General features: G+C 35.1%; 1 long non-coding RNA gene across 1 annotated transcript in view; it reads right to left on the bottom strand.

The window, feature by feature from the left end:
• Positions 1-6,164, bottom strand: part of LOC106878723 (uncharacterized) — a 13,862-nt gene that overhangs the window by 5,418 nt on the left and 2,280 nt on the right. The window lies entirely within an intron of this gene.

Here is a 6,164-nt window from a genome sequence, read left to right as displayed (position 1 = left end):
AAATAAATATAAACGATTTAAAATAAATAAATAAGCGATTTGAAATAAATATATCTTAATTGTTGTGTGAGAAAGTATATATATTCTGATGGTAAAAATATAGTATCTTTCAAAAACATCCTAAATTTTTAGACTATATTTTGTATATTTAAGAAAAAACAAAACATTTTACAGAAATAAAATTTCCAGAATATGAATTACATGGTTCTTTATTAAATATATCCCACCTCGCCTCCGTTTTTTTTTCGGAACCAAAATAAGGGATTTGCAGCATATTAGGAGGTCAGGGTACTTGATTCTACACAAAAAATCCGAGTTTTTTTTGTTTTTTTTTTAGTGAAAATCGTGCGGGTATTAATATAAAAATTTACAGTACATTATTATTAAATACAGAACCAAGACAGCATGTGTGTGAATAGATTGTGAATATATTCACGTGCCAAGCATACAGTAAATAAAGAAATATTCAGTTTTACTACGTCGATAGATCTTGTAGTTAAACCATGTGTGTGAACTTAATCAAAACTTACTCACACATGCCCACAGCACTTTAATATTTTATATTTAGCAAAGCCGGCGAACTGGCCGAAGCATTAGCATGCCGGACAAAATGCTTAGTGGCATTTTATCCATCTTTATGTTCATAGGTCAAATTCCGTCGAGGTTGACTTAGCTTTTCATCCTTTCAGGGTTGATAAAATAATTGCCAGTTGAGCCCGGGGTGGGGGTGGGGGGTCGATGTAATCGACTTATTTCCTGCCCTGAAATTGCTGGCCCTGTGCCAAAATTTGAACCTATATTTTCTGTTAAGCAAGGGTGACAAGCTGGCACAATTGTTATGTGCCAAGCAAAATGCTTAGCAGCATTTCATCCGTCTACATGTTCTGAGTTCAAATTCCACCGAGGTCGACTTTGGCCTTCGTCCTTTCAGGGTCAATAATAAAATAAGTACCAGTTGAGCACTGGGTTTGATATAATCAACTTACCCTCTCCCTTAAAATCACTGGCCTTGTACCAAAATTTGAAACCCATAAATTACATTTAGCATACTTTTAGCTACACATGGTTGTTCTGTAGTTAGGAAGTTTGCTTTGAAATTATGTTTTTGCATTCAAGGCAACTCAGGCAGGTGTCTTGTACTATAGCCCCAGGTCATTTAATATCCTGTGAGTGAATGTGAAACAGAAGCTGATAATTCTGTCCATTAGTTTGCATGTAATCATTACCTTTGAGCTGTATATGTAGCTATTTATTTTTTTGCTTGAGAACCCAGGTGGAGGGTAAAGTTTGACACATGTCTGAGAGGATTAAAGGAAATGCAGAGGCCTAGTGTATCTGGTGTTACAGCCATGTACAGTTGCTGTGGGTAAGCAAGGACAATAAAGTGCACGAGACATATTGGCATCTTGAGACAGGTAAACTTTCTCAATATATACCCTGACCAAATTAGTGTTGTATAGAGGTACAAGGCGGTATCAAAAGGTTCCCAGACTAATTATGTTTAATAAAAAAAATAACTTATTTACCTAAATTTTAACATCATTTTCTTCAAAATAGCCACCTTGCACCAGTCCCAGTGTTCTTGGGAATCCAGCCTGGATGTCATTTTCCATATGTGAGTCGAGGAAATACTGCAATTTGCTCTGGATCTCAACAATGGCATTTGAGCTGCCTTTTTCCTCTTGGAGAAGAAATGGACGTTTGCAGGTACTAAATCTGGTGAATAGGGTTGGTGTGAAACCGATACCATGTTGTTTTTGACAAGAAACTCATGAGTGAGGAGAGATTGGTGAAGAATGCAATTCTTTGTGCTCCACCAAATGTCTTCTCTCAAATGTTTCAAAACATCACAGTGGAACTCTCAATTGATGGCCTGCCCCAGGAGACAAATTTTTGATGCACAATACTATTTCCAGGTCTGATGCTCGTGGCTGGTCTTCCAGAGACTTTCTTCCGATTTTGAAGCACTCGAAACATTGCATATGACCCATTACCTCACTGCCATAAGCTTACTGAAGCATGTTCAATGTCTCTGTAGCTGGCATCCCAACTTTAATGCAAAATTTCATATTGGCTTTTTGTTCTTGTCCATGACAAAATCACAGACTACAGCATACACATGACCACAAAAACACAAATTTCACAACTTGAGAGGGATTCTTTAGGAATACGAATAAATGTAAGAAAAGCAAAATTTGATGGAAATATTATCCATTTTTCATACTTTGTAAGAGTAAGCAAATTGGAAATAACAGTTGTTACTCAAGAACAAAAATCGTGCTACACAGTGTAATAGCATGCAGAATATGGAGTTAAAAATTACTTGGATGGAAAAGAAGTTGAAGGTTGCCTATGAGACTCAAATCCACATCTGCCTTTGAAATGTTGCATTCATACAATAGTTAGCACGTTTGTCATGTTCACTGAAGAGGAGGAGAGTTGGGCAGCCTTTGACTGTTTTGCATCAAAATGGTTTTTTTTTAACACAAAATGCTCCATGTTATTATTTTTAGCTTTATTTACTTCAAGTTTTATTGCAAACAAAAACCAAAGAAGTTACTTCAGTTCTCTCCAAGTTTCTAAATTTAAATTTATATAATGTAAACTCTATAAAGGATTTTTAGATGTTGGTTTTTAATTCTTTAAATTATGCATTGCACCATATAAAATTCAGCCAAAATTAGTCCGATTATGGGTTTATCAAACAAATATAAGACCTTAAATTTTACGAGTTTTGAATGAAGTGAAAAAATGTGTAGTTTGTATTATCTTATATGCATAACAGATGTATGTACGTGAGTGTATAAGTATGTATGTATGTATACCGCACACACACACAATATTCAAAACGTCTGTTTCTATATTTGTATCTAACATTTAAGATTCAAAATCTCTGTACAAAATGATATTAAAATGAATTTAGGTAAGTAACTTGCTTACCAACCACATGGTTCCGGGTTCAGTCCCACTGCGTGGCACCTTGGGCAAGTGTCTTCTACTATAGCCTCGGGCCGACCAAAGCCTTGTGAGTGGATTTGGTAGACGGAAACTGAAAGAAGCCCGTCGTATATATGTATGTATATATTGTGTGTGTGTGTGTTTGTGTGTCTGTGTTTGTCCCCCCCCCCAACATCGCTTGACAACCGATGCTGGCGTGTTTACGTCCCCGTAACTTAGCGGTTCGGCAAAAGAGACAGTTAGAATAAGTACTAGGCTTACAAAGAATAAGTCCTGAGGTCGATTTGCTCGACTAAAGGCGGTGCTCCAGCATGGCCACAGTCAAATGACTGAAACAAGTAAAAGAAAAAATAGAGTAAATGTAGCTCACACACACAATATGGTGGTGCACAAACGTTTTTAAACCAGGAAAGAAGTGATTACATATTTAATTTTTAATTTAATTCTTTGAATTAGCTGATGTAACAGAGACGTAATATTACTCTAACAGCAGCTGCGGGTTAACATTGTTGATTGTAAAAAGGAGAATATTGCTAAAATTGGTTTCATAGGATGTGCGTATATGTACCATTGCTTGTAGTCTTCTATCAGAGAGAAAAGGCATCTACGAGAAAATAATTACATAAAAATCAATGATGGAAATGTTTTCTTCTCTGAGGAAACACTCGTGATATATCTGTCCGGTCTGTACCATACGTATAATTATATCAAATAAGTTAATTTTAATTGGAAGAAACTTAACTAATGAGAATTAACAAAACATTTCCATCAATGCATTTATTAAATATTTATTTATAAACAAGAAAAAAAATTAAAAAATGATGATTTACATTCGCTGGACACTCGTGACCCCATCCCCCGCATTTCCGTCACTGTATAAAATTAGCCATTTTAATTAATATTACATAAAGATACACGACGTCATGTGAAAGACATTATATTATTATATGATTTTAAAAAACAAGACATAATTGATGTCACTGAAATTTTATTGTGAAATTTCAATGAAAGAGCCTTTGGTTTTATTTAAAAAATTTTTTTTCGTTTATCATTCGTTAAATATAACACTGCGATTTCAGCAGACGATCCATCTTCACAAACAAAAGCTGTTGATTGGTTTAAATTTGTAACCAATCTGCCGTTTGATTGGCCAAAATACTGAATGACATCTTTATAATCTAGAGACAGTGGTGATGTTATATCAGAGGCTGAGTGTCCACCGTTCCGGGCGGATGTCGCTGGCATCCGCCGTCTAACCCTAACCAACCCGCCAGGCATGCATTTCTCGAAATTGTATGCTTTTGGTTGTAAATGTTGTTTTTCGGGGATCGTTTTCAACAATAACCAAAAAAACAGCCTTTCTGGTGCTTTCTCAGTTCTCTTTGTATGGAGGATCTAATATTTTGCTTCTTTCGTTGGTAGAATGTTTCGAGTCGCGACAGTGAGGAGTTTGCTCCAAGCCAACGCACCTTAACTTTTATCAATGGACATAGTTGTGAGGTTTAGATGCCTATTTTTTTGCCATACTACATTAAAATTGCTAATCCATATTGAAATCCCTATTGTTACACGTTAGCAGTAGGGGAAAATGGTGTTAGCGACATTTGTTTCTTCATTGTATCTTTCCTACACCGAAATTTAATTATTCTTTTCATTTGTTGCATTATATTTATTTTTCCCATGTTATCTTAGCATCGTTTGCATGTGTTATCCTTTCATTTTCTTTTATGTCCCAAAATTAATACAAATTTTCATTTTTTTTTAAGGCTGCCTAACACAGATTGTGGTGGTATTAAACTAGGCGACTCTTTAAATCGAAAGCAATTGTTTTTTAATCACACATTTTATATTAAGAGGAATTAAATCAATTTTAAATGCCACTTAATACAAATTTGCATTTTTTTAAAGGCTGCCTGACACTGAGTGACAAAACGAAGTCGGAATTTCTTTTATAACATGGCTGTTTTTTATCTATAATTAATGGCCCTTTTACTTTTGCAGTCACCGACGACTGGTTGACGAGAATTAACCTCATAGAGGACTTCACTCAAAGGCAGTTAAACCGCGGTAAATTTTCAGATTAACACCCGCACGGTTTTCACTAGGGTGTTAGGATGGGAATTCCGTCCCTAACCCTAATTCTAAAACACTAAACCCTAACACCCTAGTGTAAATCGTGTGGGTGTTAATCTGAAAATTTACCCAAACCGCTTCAGAACAGGATCGTGGTGGTATTAAACTAGGCGACTCTTTAAATCGAAAGCAACAATTGTTTTTTAATCACACATTTATGTTAGGAGGAATTAAATCAATTTTAAATGCCACTAATACGATTCTCTTAGTGTCTTAATAGATTAACTGATAAATTGAAACCGTTCCCGTATTTGTAAAACTGTCTCTCGAAGTCCCCACACTTCATGGGAAAGGTAAATGCACCCCCCTCGCTTTAATTTTAGTATTCACGTGTTTCATACAAGGAAAATAAGGAGTGAATGTGTGTATAAAGTATATACGCACTTCTATATAGATACGTGTATATAATACATAATTCTACTTTCTCCCTGATTAATGTATATAATGTACACTATATTAGACTACCATACATCTCAATTACATGCACACATTACTGCTTTTATCTCCAATGTACCTTTGGATTAAATCTTGTGTCTATATTTATGAGAGCGCGTGTATGTATATATATTGTGTATAAAAGGGTAAAGGATTATTTAATAATTTTTACCAAGTACTTCAGTATGTAAAAACCATTATCGGTAAAGAACTTTAAATTTATAAACATAATTAAGGGATCAGCAACAGTTGCTTCACATACCGAAATTCAGAAATAGCAGTTAAAGTGCTAAAACTCCAATAGATAGCAATACTTGTAACTCACAAAGGCAAAACAAGAAGAAAAACAACGAAACTAACCAGTCTTAGACTTGCCTTTGTGAGTTACAAGTATTGCTATCTGTTGGAGTTTTGACACTTTAACTGCTATTTCGGTATGTGGGGAAGCAACTGTTGCTGATTCCTTAATTATGTTATGTGTATAAACAATTGCAGCGTGGAAGGCGTTTATAAGCCATTTAAAAAACACAAAAACCGTTAGATTCACTTCAACATTTAAATTTAATTTGCCAAAATATTTTCGTCACTTTAAGACAAAATTGTGCTGCATCTCTCTCTCTCTCTCTCTCTCTCTCTCT

This window comes from Octopus bimaculoides, chromosome 25, assembly GCF_001194135.2.
Source record: "Octopus bimaculoides isolate UCB-OBI-ISO-001 chromosome 25, ASM119413v2, whole genome shotgun sequence".
Lineage (NCBI taxonomy): Eukaryota > Metazoa > Mollusca > Cephalopoda > Octopoda > Octopodidae > Octopus > Octopus bimaculoides.
This window is presented reverse-complemented; position numbering and strand designations above follow the sequence as displayed.